This window comes from Megascapheus bottae, chromosome 33 (assembly GCF_031878675.1).
Source record: "Megascapheus bottae isolate mThoBot1 chromosome 33, mThoBot2.hap1, whole genome shotgun sequence".
Classification (NCBI taxonomy): Eukaryota; Metazoa; Chordata; class Mammalia; order Rodentia; family Geomyidae; genus Megascapheus; species Megascapheus bottae.
This window is the reverse complement of record NC_143541.1, coordinates 2,546,116-2,564,117: the sequence shown is the minus strand read 5'-3', so window position 1 is coordinate 2,564,117 and position 18,002 is coordinate 2,546,116. Positions and strand designations below refer to the sequence as shown.

Genomic DNA, 18,002 nt, shown 5'->3' with positions numbered 1-18,002 from the left:
ACTCTACCATTAGGCCAAACTCCTGGCCCCTATTTTATGTTTTTTATTTTAGCACTATCATTTGTTGTCAGTGATTCAAAAACTACCTCGGAATCAATTAATTTTAGTCTTCTACAGATTATTTTAATTCTCTTCTTGTAATATCTGTGTGAAATAATTGCTTTGTAATTAGAAACACAATTAAATGTTAAGTAAATGCTGCATCTTTAGTCTGGCAGTTTTAAAGAAGCCTAGAAGGGCCAGATTCATGACATCTGTAAGTACTTTCCAGTATACTGCCCAGTATTTTCATTTTGGGCGTAGATTTTGTCATGCCACATTAATAAATGGCTCAGGAATAGTTGCTAGGCTAGCTTGGATTATACAGTTAACATTCCAGATGTGCCAGTGGAAGTTAGACTCATCATACCAAAAACACCATGCGTGAGTTGCTAATACCAAGCCACACTTTTTTTTGGCTGCTGCTCAAGCTAAGTAAGCCCATTAGACTGTATCAGATTTGATGCAGACAATGACTTTACTTCATCATAGTGAAAATAACTCTCACCAGTAAGACACGCCACATACCTTCACATCTATTTCACAACACACTGCAATTTTTCCCTCTGCCTGACTAAGGGTTCTGTAACTACTTACTGTTATCATTTTAACCCAGTGGCACTACTTATTGTCTAACCTTTTTATAATGGTTTGATTTAAAAGAAATGAAACACGTAGTAGCCTTACGATAGCGCTGATCACTGATGTGGTGGTATTTCTCTAAAGAGTCTTAACTACTCAGAATTTGCCAATTAGAAGGCTGAATGCCGCTTAAACTTTAGACTAAGAAAATGTCAGGGACGTATATGTTCCACATTAAAATGCTCCGTTAAGAGGTGAATATAGATAGATGAAAGCGACTCTCTCCTTAGCATTAAGTGCTGTGCTCATCAAGGGTAAAGATAGCACTGTTCAGGTGAATGACAGAACCTGTCCTTTGATTTGATCAGAATCATGCATCCAAATGTTGTCTATTTTAAAGAATCAAAATAAAGCCATCTGTCTCTGAACTCTTCATAAACTCAAGTTAAAATTCCTTTTCTAAATTATTTTTATGCGACTACTTAGTGTAACACGGTCTTACAGAGTTTGATTTTTTCTAGGCTGAGTGTGAGTGACGGCACACATTTATAATCCAAACTACTCAAGAGGTGGGGATTGGGAGGGATATCGGAGGCTAGGCCAGGCAAAAAGACTCTTCTTCAACTCTATCAACAGGCAGCCCATCGGGCACATGCATAGAATCCCAGTTACTGGGAAGCAATGGGCTGGAGGACTAAACGTCTGAGGTTAGCACTGGGCGAAAACTCAAGATCCTATCTGAAAAATGAAGAAAGCCAGACATGACTGGGACACAGAACAAGTGATACAGTGCCTGCCTAAAAAACACAAAACCTTGAAAAAAATAACTTGCTTTTCTTAATTAGTTTCAGAAAGGAGAAAAGTAAAAGGTGAGCCTGCCTGATCAAACCTTCCCTTTGAAATCTTAGAGGGAGACCACAGTGGCTCTCTTAGAAAGTGCATGTCACAAAGGACAAAGACAGGGGCCATGACCAGGACACAAAATAAGCCCTGTGAAAGGTGCTTTCCCTGTGTTCTTAGAACACTGGACCTAAACACCAACTTTCCAGATTGACCAGCTTATACAGGGCAGCAATAGAGACTTGCGGTCCTCTATAACCATGAGGCAATTCCCTTTTCTCTCATCTTTCTGTCCATCCATCCACACATCCACCCATCCACCCTGTTACATTCATCTATCTATCGCCTAGCATCGTCACTTTTATTTATCATTCTGTCCATTCTGTTCCTTTGCAGAACCATTGCTAGTGAGAGTGACTTCATTCCCAGAACTCGCAGAGTAAAGAACTGAGGCTGAAGCAAAGACCTCTTTGGATTTGGACACTGGAATGCCATCTCCCTCCATTGTTGAGCTGAGCCTCTAGATATTAGATGCTTTGGATACATGGCAGCATTTTCTTAGATTTATAGAAGAAAGGTAGCTTGGAGAATAAGATTTGGTTAATCAGGAGAAGATGCTCAGGTTCCAAATTTAATTTTCTGATTAGCTGAATGCTTTCTAAAAAGCTGCTTTGCCAAACTTTAATGCCCACTTTAATGAGGGGCTTTTTTTTTTCAAGTCTCATGAACTCATACTGGAAATCTGTTATTAGTTTTTATTTTTTAATGTAAAGCCTTGTTTCTGAACTTATTTTCTTCTAGGTTTCCCTTTACTTCTAAAAGGGGAATCATATATATATGGAGAGAGAGAGAGAGAGAGAGAGAGAGAGAGAGAGAGAGAGAGAGAGAGAGAGAGAGAGAGAGAGTGTGTCTAGGAAGGCATAGATATCTACATAATTCGGATTTCTCATAATCAAGTTTTAAATTGTGAAGTTACAATCAAATGAAAGCCACCACCTCCCTGAGTTTGAAATTGTTTCTTATTATAGAGTATCCTATCTTAGTTTGCATTGGGAACCAATAGACCAACACTGTGAAGTACTCAGAGCGCCCATTGCCCAAACACCATAAATCCACTAGTGCACAGAGGAGGCTTTTCCTTAATTACACAATTTAGGCCTTGTGTAATCAAATGGTACAAGGGACCAGCTGATCACATTAAAACGTCAGCACAGGGTTATAAATCACACTTCCTGCCGTTTCTCTTCATGTGTTTTATTAAGTTAAAAGTAAAAAGAGTATTTTTAGTTGTACATCTATCATGTCACTGACAGCCATTAAACCATAAAATAATCAAATGCTATTATAAGATTATCTTTATTACACACTTACCTTGTAGTTCTCTAATAGAAATTGTAGCTATCTTTTTGAACTTTAAATAGATGTGGCTTTTATGTTTTTGTTTTTGTGCCAGTCCTGGGGCTTGACTCAGAGCTTTAGTGCAGTTCCTTAGGAATTTGCTTAGGGTAGGTGCACTGCCACTTGAGCCACAGCTACACTTTTGGGTTTTTTGGTGTAGAAAAGAGTCTCACAGGGGCCGGGAGTTTGGCCTAGTGGTTAAAGAGCTTGCCTAGCATGCATGAAGACCCGGGTTTGATTCCTCGGTACCATATATAGAAAAAAGCCAGAAGTGGTGCTGAGGCTCAAGTGGTAGAGCTCTAGCCTTGAGAAAGTCCAAGGACAGTGCTCAGGCCCTGAGCTCAAGCCCAGGACTGGAAAAAAAAAAAAAAAGAAAAGAGTCTCACAGACTTCCTTGCTCAGGCTGGCTTTGAATGGTGATCCTCAGTTTTCATCCTCCTGAGTTGCTAGGATTGCAGCCATAAGCCACTGGTGTCTGGCTAGGAGGGGTGTTTTTGGTGGTGGTGGGGGGGTCATAGAGCTTAAATTCAGGGCCTGGGCACAGTCTCTGAGCTCTTTGTGTACAAGGCTGTAGTGCTCAACTACTTTGATCTCCAGTTTTCTAGTGGTTAATTAGAGGTCACGTTTCATGGACTTGGCTGCCGTGCTGGCTTTGAACTGTGGTCCTCAGATCTCAGCCTCCTGAGTAGCTTGGATTACAGGTGTGAGCCACTGGCACCCAGCTAGGAGTCATTTTTTTAAATCAGCAAAATGAAGAAATGTCTCATAGAAAGACTGACCAAATAACATGGGCTCTCTTAAAAACATCCAGTGTCGACTAAATTCCAGATACTTCTCTTTCCCTTTCTCTACTATCCTGAGTGTGCAGAACGCTAAACCAGTGTGGAAATGATCTCTGTGTTGTGAACCACAGTAGCTAAGATCAAGCCAAGTAGGAGACCTTTCCACTGAGGATGAATCAGAAAGAATTAAGTTGGTTGTTAGAACCATCGTGGAATTATTCAGCAGGGAAAAATCACACACACTGCATTCCATCCTTGCATACTCATCATACCTCCTTTCGTGTTAATACCATTGAGAGAGGGCTACAAGCATCTCACAAGAGGGATGTCACAAAAAAGAATGGGATTGTACACTAGAAATATGCATGTGCCAGGCAAGAGAGGTTTTTAAGATATCCCCAATTAGTGTGTAGATATAAGTATATATACATTATGTATATGTACATATTTATTATTTATATATTTAATCTGTGGTTAGCCAGGTGACAGATTGTCAGCTGGATTTTGCTTTATTTTGTTTTGTTTTGCCAGTCCTGGGGCTGTCTCAAGGCTAGTGCTTTGCCACTTGAACTACAGCACCACTTCCAGCTTTTTCTGCAAATGTGGTACCAAGCTAAGCAAGCACTCTACTACTAGGCGACCCTCCTAGCCCCTCAGCTAGACATTTTTTTGGGGGGAGGGTGCAGGAGAGGGTTTGAATTCAGGGCCTGGGCACTGTCCCTTAGCTTTTCATTAAAGGCTGGCACTCTTCAACTTCAACTTGAGCCATATTTCTGCTTCTGACTTTTTGGTACTGAATTATAAATGTCATAGACTTTCCTTGCAGGCTGTCTTTGAACTGTGATCCTCAGATCTCAACCTTTTGATTAGGTACGATTATAGGCACTAGACTTTTCTTTTTGATCAGTCATGGGGCTTGAATTCAAGGCCTGGGCACTGTCCCTGAACTCGTTTTTGCTTAGGGCTAGTGCTCTACCACTTTGAGCCACTTCCGAATTTCTGGTTTTCTGGTGGTTAATTAGAGATAAAGTCTTCTGGACTTTCCTGCCCTGGCAGGCTGTGTAATGAGATCCTCAGATCTCAGCCTTTTGAGTAGCTAGGATAATAAGCCTGAGTCACCAGCACCAGGCATAGGCTGTAGACTTTTAATCAAAGATTCTACTTCAGTAAAAAGGGAGACAGCATTATGGAGGGGAAAAGCAAACAATCGAAAGCAGAAATTAAAAGAAGCTAAATTACACACTAACGAGGTGCCATTTTTCACATACATTGCCCCTATCCTTTTTGATACCACTTTTTTATTTTTAACAATAAAGGGTTAAGTACATTCTCATACACCAGACCACACAGACATGAAGGAAAGACTTCTTCCCTTTCTTCAAGCTCGGCAGCTGCTTTCGACCCTTCCTGATTAGCCTGCCACCCACCCAAGCAGGCACGATTCAAGGGCATGAGTTGCTCATGATTCCCTTCTCCAGCAATTCAGGCTTTCCGCTGCCTTTTATCTCCTCAGACTACACGAGACATTTTTTTTTCTGTCCAGAACTCAAACTTTCCTTTTCTTGAACTTCATAGAAATCCAGCATTTTCTGAGTTCCAAGTATACTTTGGAATAGAAAGAAATAAAGTCCTTCCTTTCCTTTTCTATCTTAAGCTGCACAGAACTTTTCTCCATCCCCCAAAGTCACTCAGCTCCTTCTCACCTCTGGGCTTGGGCTTTTACAAAGCTTTGCTGTGTCCTCAGCCTGTTTGTTCCTTACAGTAGAATTTCCTTCCGAGGGCATCTGTCGAAGCCACCACAGTGTAGTCTTCTGGCCTCATGTAGTTCTTTCATTGACTTCAACTTCTTGCACACTAACATAGTGTTTATGGGAGACTTGTTTTATACCCAACTACAAAGAGAATAAATCTGTAAAACTGACTTAATAGCTGCAGTACTGACCAAAGGCAATAGATACAATATGGAAAGCTCCTATTTCTTTCATTCACAGAATATTTGTGAAGCGCCTTTTCCATATGCCAAGTGCTTTCAGAGGTGCCAAGGACTGAAGACGAAGCTGCAGGCAGCCTTTCTGTCAAGAAGCTGTGTTGGTGGTAATGGCATTACAGAGATGGAAATAAATAACCCTAAATTAAGACAGCACATTCTATGCTAGGGAAATCGAGAGTGGCGTGACTCAGTGTGTAGGAAGCCCAGAGCCTGGCGTACCTGTTCCTGCATATGTACTCACTGAGACACTGGGTATGTTCTTTGGATTGTTTTTCTTCACACATCTCTATCCCGGGGGTGCTATGTATTTTTTCCAGCACACTCAGAAAACTGGATTTGTGCCTTTCAAGGACAGCCAGTGACTGATGGAATCGCCACATGATGGAATCGCCACGAGCGTACATGTGTCCAGTTATCGGTAAATATAAAAGCATTGATTAGGAGGCATAAGCAAGGTATGCACTAGTAAGGTTCTCTGTAAAAAACCATTGTTTCCTTCTCACAAGCAAGTCCACACTGTCCTTGCTTCGTGTTTTCATGTGTAAATAGAAACAAGCTAGTGGAGGCCGGCTAGGAGATAAAATGGCTAAGTGACAGCCACCAGGCCCTGTATGTGTCCACCAGAGACCTTAAGGGTCACACCCATGTGGCTCCTTGGGTGACTTCCTCTGGTTTAGGGACCAGCTGTCTTCCAGGAGGCCCTTAGACTTGGTCAAGAAGGATGCTGCGTGAAAACCCCACAAAGGATTGAACCGCACCCACTAAGATACATTGCATACCTTTAAGTGTTTTGCATCAACATCCATAGCGTCACAGAAGTTGTTACAATGTCTTGAGTCCATATATTCTTTATGGAAGAACAGTGCTGAATCTAACTGATCTAACTGTTCTCTTTCCTTAGAATATGTGATTCTAGAAAGGACCACAGGGGCACTGCTACCCTTTAGATATTGTTTGTTTCACAGTCTCCTGTGCTGAAAGTGGTGGTGGTCCCTTTAAAAGGTGGAGTCTAAGAGAAGGTAATTAGGTCATGGGGTTATTAGGATTTAATGTACTTCAGAGTTGTTCCTGTGAGAGGGGTGTCCAGAAGGAAGCAGGGCTATTTCTTGGCTCACTCTTTTACTTCCTCATTTACAACCTGTGTCTCTTCTGTACAAAATAGGTTCTCTGCTTTTCTAGCATGGTATAGCACCATGAAGGGGCCCTAACCATGTAGTTTGGATTTCCTAGCTATCAGAACAGTGACCCAAATAAACATCCTTTCTTTATAAAGTACCTAGCCTTGGGTGTTTTGTTGTAGCAAGAGGAACTAGCCTGGCGAAGGATCATTATAGTATTTTTTTTTTCTGAGAGAGAAAAGAAAAGGATTTGTTCATCTATCTGTAAGTTCTTCCAAAGCATATCACCTGACTCAAAGATTTCTTGTACATCTGGATAAATATTAAGCTTTTTTGGAGTCTCCTAGAAATAATGGCGGCCATGTGAACTACATCAGCATTCTCATCTGGACCTTCTTGTCTCTTACAAGCTCTCTACCCGCCTCAGGGTTAGCAACCTCAGAATGTGGACGCAGTAGCAGGCAGATGTCAACATTATTGCACATCTACCTATTAACAAAAGTGCTTACCTTTACAGTAGCAGCAGTAATAATAATAATGATAACAAACAAGTATGCTAAGGGCTTTCTATGAGGATTGTCATGGAATGATTGCAGCGATTCCAGAAGGAAGCTCTATTACTACCTCCAGACGAGAGTCTTGAAGCTCTGGGAAATCAGGTGCAATCACAGTTAAAACGCACTTTTGGAAACAATTTCTTACAACTCTCTGCCTTGTCTCTTTACCTACTCTCTGTCCCCTGCTGTGAGCTGTACATCTGTACTGCTATGGCAGTGACTGACACTTAGCTCTCAAGCATCACTCACATATCAGAAGGATCCCTTAAGACAAAACAGTTATTAGAAAGAAATCTAGCATAGTTGCTTTTTAACACTGCTGGCAACTTGAAGTTCTGATAAACATTATTTAATACTTTCATAAGATTTGGAAATCCATGTATCTCTGAAAATATTAAAGACAGTCATTTTTTTCAAAATTAGTTTTCCTTCTGTCTTCTCTCTGCATAACAAAAAGATGCTTTCATAAATTTAGATGATGATAATAAAACTTAATATATAGTATGATGGTCACGGGTAGTAGAATGTTATCTTCAATATGTGTCCTCCTCCATTTGAAATTGTTTATCTTAAATATGTTTTTAAAATATCAATTTAATAATTTCAATGTAAATTTAAAGGACATCACAGTGCTGATTGGTTAAATGAACATCTTAAACTACATTTCAAAATAAAGGTAGCTAAAGATGATTATTTTACATAACTACTTCTCAGATACAGAATTACAGCATTGCATAGAGTATAGCTAAACTATGAGAACAAATGTTTTATAACTGCAATTAAAAGGGAAGAAGCCTAATCAAATGCTTTAGTTGTTTAGAGTCAGATAGACCCTTGTTTAAATCCCTTCTCTGTCTCTTATTTTCTTCCCCTTCACAAGTCACAGAGACATTTCTTAAAAGTACCCTGCCTAAAAGGCAGGATAAAACAAACTGCAAATAGGAATAAAAGACCCTATCCTCTAAAATATAAATGTATTAATTCATTCATTCAACAATATTTATTAAGTATGCGTTAGTTGTATGATTTCAGTAAGACAAGCTACTCTTCTGCTTTCTGTGTTGCTTTCCTGTGCTGTAAAGTAGAATCTACAGAAGAGGTGTGGAACGCAGTAGATGCATTAACCTATGTAAAGTGTAATGGACTCCAGTCTCCTGAAAAGGAAGCGCAGTAGTGTTGCTGATTATTGCTGTAATTCTACTGGTAGCACTCTGCTGGTGTAGGAGAAATGAAGGGTTCTGCGGATGAGATTTAGGAGGCCTATAGAATACTTTGCTTCCAATTATGAAAGCATCTTATTTGCACAGAGCTAGGTTTTCATGCCATTGCCCAGTCTCCATAGTGAAGCCATTTGGAAACTTCTTCCCGTGGGTTCCATTTTGACACTGCTGTCATTCGTGCAAGGAGAGGAAAAAATATCCCTACATTTGTCTGCCTACTTTGTGTTTTCCTTTCAGATGGCTTGGCAGTTTCACTTGGCCTCCGGGGTGATGAGTTTTTGAGCACGTGAGGAAACTGGATGTGTCCCTGGGGACACAAGGCCCACAGGTCCTCTGGGGACTTACAGTCATCCTCTCTGCTTAGCTCCAATAACAAGCTACAGAAATCCAGTCATTATTACTGCCCTCTTCTCGGTGGTTCTGTGCAGGTCCAGAAAATTGATGTAAATTCCATTAGTGGTCCTGGAAACTCTCAAGATATGGCAGAAGCCCTACTTAACTCTCATATGATCTCGGATACCAGAGAAGGAAAAAAAAATACTTGGAATGCTCATATAGCTTCTCATCTTGCTTCTAAGGGAGTAAGAGGTCAATTCTGGAGAAGTATGATCAATATGCCTCTAAGAGCTTGAGAGAAAGCTTTCTCTGGAACTCAGAGAGAGAAAAAAAAATCCAAACAAGTTGGGCATTGGTGCCTCACATTGTATCCAAGCTCCTTAGGTAGCTGTGGTCTGAGGATCACAGTTCAAAGCCAGCCCAGGCAGAAAACTGCCTGTAAATCTTTATCTCTCCAATTAATTACCAAAAAGTCAGGAATGGTACTGCGGCTGAAAATGATAGAGCACTAGCTATGAGCACAAAAAGCTCAGTACCGAGGCCTTGAATTCAAGCCCCGGGACTGGGAGAAAAAAAATCCAAACAAGTGTAAGCATCTAGTATGGAATTGCTCTTCTCTGGTGTGTGTGTGTGTGTGTGTGTGTGTGTGTGTGTGTGTGTGTGTGTGTGTGTGTGTGTTTTCATGTATTCATGTATATGGCATCTTTGTTCTAAGCAGAACACCCTCTCCTCTTTCTACATGTTCTGTGTTTTCTTATTGCTTAATCCTGCTATCACTGCTCTGTGAATATCTTTCCTCCCAATTGTTACAAGTATTGATCCCGGGTGTTTTTAAAGCTGCTATAGTCAACTTCAGACATCAGAGAGTGGGCTGGACTCATCCTTAGGAGTACAGAATACTCAAATGTACTGCATCAGAATATTTTTTAATTTTTTTGCCAGTCCTGGGGCTTGAACTCAGGGCCTGAGCACTGTCCTGAGACTTTCTTAAGACTAGAGCCCCATCACTTGAGCCACAGCACCATTACTGACTTTTACTGTGTATGTAGTACGAAGGAATCAAACCTAGGTCTTCATGCATGCTAAGCAAACACTCTACCACTAGGCCAAACGCCCGGCCCCTGCATCAGACATTTTAACTGAGCATGCAGGACCTTGGTTTCTTTGGTAACGCAAGAGTACCAGTGTTGAGCCGTTCCTGCTCTGCCTCATCTAGGAAGCTGCCACAGTAGAAGTGGAAAAGGCAGTGGATTGGGGAGAAGCAGAGGCCTGGGTTCTCATCCCAACTCCAGTCTCTCAGGAGACCAACCTGCACATGCAAGGAAAAGGAACCTTGCCATCCCTCTTCTCTTCCAGACAGACTGTAGAGATGCACTAAGTGACTCTCTGTGGCTCTGGTTCCTAAGTTATTGGAAAACAAGGAAGAACGCTAACATGTGACACTGCAAAGTAGTGCAAGTCAAATGTGAATCAATCTCTCTCTCTCTCTCCCTCTCTGTCTCTCTTCCTCTCCCCCCACCTTCTCTTTTCTTCTGGTGCTTGTCCTGGGACTTGAGCTTACAGGGACTGGGGGCTGTCCCTGAGGTTTTTGCTCAAGGCTAGAACCTTATCACTCGAGTCACAGCTCAACTTTCAGCTTCTCCGGGGGTGTTTTTTGGAGATACGAATCTCACAGACATTCCTGCCCAGGCTGGCTTTGAACTGAAATCCTTAGCCTCCCGAGTTGCTAAGATTACGGGTATGAACCACTGGCAATCAGCTCAATGGTGATTCTCATTTAATGATTTGGCAAAGGTTAAATCTCGAATGTATTGGGCATTATTATAACTTTTTCCTTCTTTTTTGGTCAACTCAGCAGCATCTTTTTTTGAGGCATCTTATTCTTTGCTCTTTCCATTCAATTGTGCTTTTAAACCTCCAACACACTGAATTCTGACTGAGTCTCACCAGCCATGACCAACTCTGTTCTTTCTTTAGTTTTTGTTTTTTTAAACAAATTTAAGGAGTTTGTCTACTATGGGGCAACCATTTCTATTTGGTGGGGCTGGATATAAATTGGTCTCTTGAAGCCAGGTTGTCTGTTCTGTATATTAACCACATCTCTTCACATCTCTCCCCATCTCTCCTCATCATGGCACACACACCTCGTTGAACCTGTCAGTGTCCTTTCTGGAACCACTGCTAGAGTGAAGCTCATGGAGAGAGAGGCAGTGTAGAAATGGGGTGGGGGAGCCCTTGTGCCAGATGACCTTCTAGCAGGAGACTGAAGTGGGCAAAAGAGGGTGATTCCACCTTCCCTAGATTCCATCCTCTAGATGCCGCCAGCAGCTTCCCCTGCTCTTTGGTTGTAGGAAAAACCAAGGGAAGAAATATATTCAAATATTACTAAATGTACCAGGCACTTAAGACATCCATAGATTGACGAAACAAGGATGCTTATGATGGATTTAATGCAAAAAAAAAATCTAGCTAACTTCTCTTGGTTTGAGCATCTCCTATAGCACCTGGCATACAGTTGATATTCAATATAAATTGATTAGGTATACAGATGTCCCGTGATCCTAATCAGCTTTGTGTATATCTGGTAAAATTTTTTCCCACCTTCCCTCATAAGAAATCCATGGTGAAAGGGTAGGGAATGTCAGTAGTGGGGAGAGAAATTTAAAAACTAAAAACAAACAAAAATAAAAAACAGATTGCTTAATTGAGGAGAAAAGGCAAGGTCCTTTAGCTCTCTATGTCATCGTAGCATTGGAATCTACTTGCCTGAATCCTTTAAAATGCAACTCTGAAGTAGAAGGTCACGCATTCAGTCATTAGTGTCATAGCTGGAAGTTAAGCCTGAGCTTCCCTGACAGTACCATACTTGATTACACTGATTATTATGGATGCAAATTAAGACTTATTACTATTGTGAAATAACAATGCAGGTTAATGATATTCTTTATTGCTATGCTAACAGTTTTTTTTTTCCTAGAGGGGAAAATTACAGGTATGAAGCCAATTAAACTACCTTTCTTTCTTTGTGAAGTTTTTTTTCGGTGTTCTTAAAATGAAAACTCTCATTATACTTTCTGCTTAACAGTGCAATCGGCTTTTATTTGGGGGGACTGGGGTGGGGGAGGGGCAGGAGGGTTTCTTTTGTTTTATGGAGATACTACTATTGGGATATCTGTGTTTCCTCTCAGCCATTGAAAAGGACTATGCTAATAACGCTCTCTGGAGGACAGTCATAAATAGGAAGAACAAATATTTTGAAATGAATATTTAATGAACATTCTCTGGCAGAGTTTAGGCACTGTTGGAAATGTGTCCTTGGGAAAGCTGTTCTGGGGGAAAGCTCCTGATTGACCTTCCCTGGACATGGCCCTGAGATGGAAAAGTAGAGAGACAAGACAATGGCAGGCTAATTTACGGGTTCCTCAAACTTATCATTGTTGTTCTTTACTTCTTCCCCCCCCCTTACAAACGATCTGTCATTATAACCTTTCACACAGACCCATGTCCTGTCACATGGATATTGTTAACGTAACTATGGTAACCCCCACATGCCACCAGTGTGCCTGTTTCATACACAAATGAGGGACAGCTGTGGAGTCCACACGCCTGCCAGTGGTATAAAAGAACAGAGTGAAGACAGCCCGGGTCAGAAAATTACAACTCATTTATATTAATCAGAGCTTTCAAATAACATTTCAACCTCTGAGCTATGGAGAGTGTAAATGGAAGGCAATAAGGCACCATAAAAGCAGATTTTACTCCACAGCTTTTAAGAGTGAGTGGCATAAGTGGGTGCAGAAGCATCTTTTCAGAGGGTACTCTGAAAGGCCAGAAGGGCAGGACCTTGCAAGCTAATGTCCACTTCTCTGTATCTCCGTGCTATAGAGGTGTGATGGTTCTATTTGGGTTAAATGTTTAAGCACTGTTGTCTTGGAAGCATAGATTTTATAAACCTTTTAGCAATCTAACTGATTCTGGAAATAGTTCTTCCAGATCTACTGGCCCAGCTGTGCCATGATACAGCTGAAGATCTAGACAGCTGGCAGATGAAGAAAGTGATCCCAGCTCACCTAGCTCTTACTGCTACCAACCAAACTTCTGGCAAAATTGCAAATGACATTTTACCTTTGCTACAGCTTAAGAAAACATTCAATAGGTTAAGAAGAACCTCCAGTACTGTAATCCTAGCTACTCAGGAGGCTGAAATCTGAGGATCATGGTTCCAATGGTTCAAAGCCAGCAGAAGGCAGGAAAGTATGTAAAACTCTTATTATCTCCAATTAACTACCCCCAAAAGCCAGAAGTGGAGCTGCGACTCAGGTGACAGAATACTAGCCTTTACCAAAAAAAAACAAAAAAAGCGCTAAAGGATAGCACCCAGGCACTAGAACTGTCACACACACAAAATAACAAACAAACAAACAAAATCTTGATAGCATATATTTCTGCATATTGTTTCTTTAAGAAAACAAAACACTGTGCCATAAAAAATAGTATTTTTCCTTTTAAAACTATACTCTTACCAGTTTCACAAAGTGACCAATCGGTCTTGACATACGTAATCATCTTACCATTGATTGGTATTCAAGAAGGAATTTATTACACATTTATTGTATGCTTGAAACATGGCAACTATACTGTTACCTACTCATAAAGTAGGCGACTGGCAGTATGCTAAAACAAGAGAATTTTAAAGCAAACTTCATTTAAGAAGATTTTTAGTACAAGTAGTTCCTGAAGTCACTAAAATAATGAATTTTATAACTTGTGCCGCTGTTCTGTACTTGGACCCAAAGCACAAGAAAATATATGCATTTCTGACTTCATCTATATAATCACAAACTCATCCTGGATAAAATATTAATCAAAGCTTTATTCATGAGTTAAAGATATATCCATTGTTTTCAGAAACCAAAACATGATCCTAAAATGGAATTTTCTTTATTTGCAGACTGACTTAACCTAAAATAGATGTTCAGCATTATAATTTTAAAAAATCAAATCCAATATTTATGCAGCCTTACATTAGTGCTCAAATGAATCATTTGGAGAACAATTACTTTGCAGCTTAAAAATAAGTTTCAAGGAGCATTGTGAAAATCTACCAAGTGACAGCTAAATCCTATAATTTACTATATCTTATTTATGTGTATGCCTTATTGTAAGTGCCATTAAAATAATTCTGATTATTCCTAATTATTTATAGCCAATTGACTTGGAAAGTAGCAGTATAACTACAGCAGCAGATATAGATATAGACAGATATAATAGTTATACTAAACTGATACATTCCTTAGAGTGTTATTACCACAGAAATTTTATAATAGCTCTACCAGTTCAGGTCAAGAATTTAGAGGCAGTACATTCTAACAGAGATCAGTGGTCTGCTTGCCTCAACCCCCTTTTGTTGTTTGTTTTTAGAATTTCAAGCACTAACCAGAGCTTCTGCCATATTATGATCCAGCATTGCAGTCAGCAGTAGATAAGGTCTGGCATTCCTTTATTTAGCATTGGGGGTCCTTCCTAATCATTAAGCACTTTATTGCTTTTATTTACCAGGGAATGAGTTCCTTCATCTTTCCTGTCATTACCTTTGCAAGAAGCATATTCTTACCTCTGCAGGATAACAGCCAAGGCAGAGTTTCACAAAAGGGAGGCTCTGATGTTAAGTTTACACAGTCTGTTGTAGTTGAGAAACATCCTCTTCACTTTATAATTATCCCTCAGCTCTGTCACAAAGACAGAGGCCCAGGTTTAAAAGCCACAAAAGAATTTAGTACATTGATTTGCCACATTTCTGACTTTTTTTTTAATTTCTGACTTTTTTATACAGCCAACTTTCAGACAGAACGTGCAAACTTGGCTGTAACCTCGTCTGACTGATATTGGACTCAATTCACTTTTCCCCCCCTCCTCCTGGAGATACACTGTTTTATGTACAAAAGGCACCAAACCACCAAAACACAAACAACAACAACAACAAAAACAACAACAAAAACAACCTTAGGAAACATGAAAAATGCCAGAGTAACATCTGTTGTCCTCCTCTCCTCTGAACCTTCCAAAACAGTGCTCTCTTTCTGTTGTTGGGTTTTAATGCCCCCTCAGTGGATATATAGAAGGCAGGGGCAAATGTTATTTGCTGAATGGATTCTTTCTCCCTTCCACAGCGGATAGAATGGACAATGGAGGAGGCCACTGGTGCCCAGGTAGAGTCTAGACCTCTGCTGGGCTTTTGTTCAATAGTCAGCAAGAACCAGGAGGTGCCTAGTGTAGGCAATGTTCAGCTAATCTTAGCCAAGGCTGAAGACTCTTGCTTTGGGCTGCATTAGACAACTGCCTAATGTTCATTGTTTTATAATGTAATCCCCAAACCCATGTCTGTTCGTAGGAATGGGAGCGTTTCCTTGCCTGTGGTTCTACATGTTTGGATGCTTAAAACCTAGGTAATTCTGACTGGCTATTCAAAGTTCTAATGAGATCTTCATGTTTATCAATGACAACTATATTGATCATCTGTGAGCATGGGAAACAAAAGGATGAAGGGAGGGGGGGAAGAGGGGAAGACAAGATACTCCAAAATTGAGGAGTCAAGTGACAAATCACGCCAACCACCAGAAGTGGATGAAAGTTTCTGTTGGCCTCCTATCAGAACCCTTTCCTATCTATCAGCTTTGAATGTGAATCATCCAGGTAAAGAGCAAATTGTCTGGAGCTTTCAATATAATTCCACTCTAAGAATTTGTCTCCAGCAATAAAGGTGTCAGCAGAGCTATGGAATTCCCAAACAGGAAAAAAAAAAATTCACACTGTGCCTTTATTCCATTTTCTTAAGGTCTATTGTTAACTGAAGACTCCTTGTCTTTTCAAATTCCTTCATGTGAATGGCTAAGACTGGACATCTGCCAAGACCAGCCTAACATTTGCATGCAAATCAGAGACTTCTGGACACAGGAGGCTCTGGAGCTAATAACATCACTGTTATCTAGAGTTTCATGTAAATCTGCCCCTGCTTCTAGCTTTTAAAAATGAAGTAATGGCCACATTTGAGGAACACTGATTTCCTAGCCAATCTGTTTTGGCAAAGCAGATTACAGAACAACACAACAGAAGGGCTGAGAAACTCCCTTAAGAAGAAAAGAAAACAAAGCAAAACAAACCAGCCTAGGTCAGCAGTTCCCAGTCCCTTACGGAATTCAAATTCCGCCTCCCTTTATTATCTGGCTCTGACAAGGAAAATACGAGTAACAGGGAGATGGGATTTGGAGAAACCTATATTCTGACGTCTTGGTCAAACACTGAAACCCGTTTGCACTCTGATCATTCGTTCATTCTCTACTCTGGGCGATGGGAAGATCCCGGGGAATCCGGCTTCTGCACGAGTCTGGTTACCTGTCGGGTTCTTTTCCAGTGGGTTCATCCACGGGCGAACTCTCCCATGTGCCCAAGGTGCCAGCGCCCTTCCAACGGCTTGACTTTTTCACTGGACCCCAGTCTGCCAGGGGTCTGGTTCCCCCCTGCCCGGGTGGGGTGGGGAAGAAGGGGGCTGCTGGGGAACCGAGGGAATCCTGGAAGCGAGTTCTCCTCTGCCCACACCCCCTCTCCACACCGCCCAGAGGACACTGGCTGGCAAACTTTCCCAGCTCCGGAACACCAGGGAGCGGGGGAGCGGGGGGCTGTTCTCCTCCAGGGCAGGACCCCCAGAAGTCTTGGCAGGCACTTGAGCTCCCCTGTGAGAGTGTTGGGGGGGCTGCCCCTCCCTCCTGCAGTCAGAGCATCCCCCCGGTTCTGGGACCCCCTTCTAGTTGAGAAGGTTCTTCCAAGACTCCCAGGTACACCCCCAGAGCCTGCCCCCCCCCTCCTCCTGCCCAGGCCACTTCCACCTCGTCTATGTCGTCCTGGGTCCCCCTTCCCAGCTGCCTACCGGGGGGTTCAGATTCCAATGCAGCCCCCCCACACACACCCCGCTGTGGGTCCCTGAAACCCAGTGTGCAGGGCTTCCAGCCCCTGCTCTTTTGGTCCATCTCTCTGGCCTGCCTTCCCAACCATCGCGCTCCACCGCCCTGAGTCTTGGTGGGGAGGGCTGGGTCCCCCGAGCTCCGGGACCGCGCCCCCTTGGGCCTGCGGTCTGCTCCCGCGGTCCCGCAGCCCCTCACCCGCGCCCTTTGCGCCCTTAAGTTTGCCTCGACTTCCCCTGCCTGCCTCCCCGATCGCCCCCCGCGGCCCAGGCGGCGGGCGCACTCACCCCAAGGCCCGGCTGGCGTGGAGGTCGGGTGCGCACCGCGCGCGGGGCTCGGCTCCAATCCGGCTCCTGGGGGGGACCAGGGAGGAGGCTGGCAGGAGCGGGCAGGGGAGGGGAGGAACTGGGGTGCAGAGGGCGGGGCCGCGGGCGGGCAGGTCCGGACGATGCCGCCGCCGCCGCCGGCCCCGCTCCCCGCCCGGTAGGCACTGCAGCCCGGGAGCCCCGGGCCTCGCCAGGCTCCCCAGCTCGCAGCCCGGCGCCCTCCGTGCGCCCTGCTTTGTGCTCCCCGCAGCCGGCGCGCACCTGGTGTAAGCAACAGCGGTCAGCTGATGAGCCGCGCGCAGATTGGCTGCCGGGCCACCTCATCTTCCCCAGCCCGCCCCCTCGGTGCCCTCCTCCCTCCCCTCCTCCCTCCCTCCCGGGCCTCTCCCTCCTGGCCTCCCCCTCCCGGCCTCCTGCTTGGCACATCCGTCCCTGCGCTGAGCCCCGGGGACCCCGGTACTGTCAGCGCTCACCAGGGCGCGGCGCGAGGGCCTGGGGTGGCCGGGTAGGTGTCACCGCCACGGCCGCTGCAGGGGGACGCGGGCCACCGGCGGGCTGGCTTTTTGTCTGGGGCTGGGTTAGGGAGGCTGCGCTCACCGCCCTTTCTTAGCCAGCAAAGAAAGAAAGGCAACAGGCCAGCTCAGCTAGGCGGGCGCACAAGGTAAAGCCGCAGCGCTGGGGCTAAGTGGTGAATTTCGCCCCGAGGGAGCCACTTCCCCGCGTGAGACGTGCCACTGCGTCTTCCATGACTTTGGGGCTGGGGGAGTTGCATGCCCGGGGAGGGGTCCACGCGTGACTGCAGAACGGGTCGCGGGTGCCCTTGCCTTGAGACTGAGCCTTCATGGAATGACCAAGC

General features: G+C 43.4%; 1 protein-coding gene across 1 annotated transcript in view; it reads right to left on the bottom strand.

The window, feature by feature from the left end:
- Nucleotides 1-17,376, bottom strand: part of Lrrn1 (leucine rich repeat neuronal 1) — a 32,205-nt gene extending 14,829 nt beyond the window's left edge. Inside the window, exon 1 of the mRNA XM_090323876.1 lies at nucleotides 17,108-17,376. The gene's annotated coding sequence lies outside the window, so the exon portion shown is untranslated. The remainder of the gene's footprint in view (nucleotides 1-17,107) is intronic.
- Nucleotides 17,377-18,002: the final 626 nt, after the last annotated feature.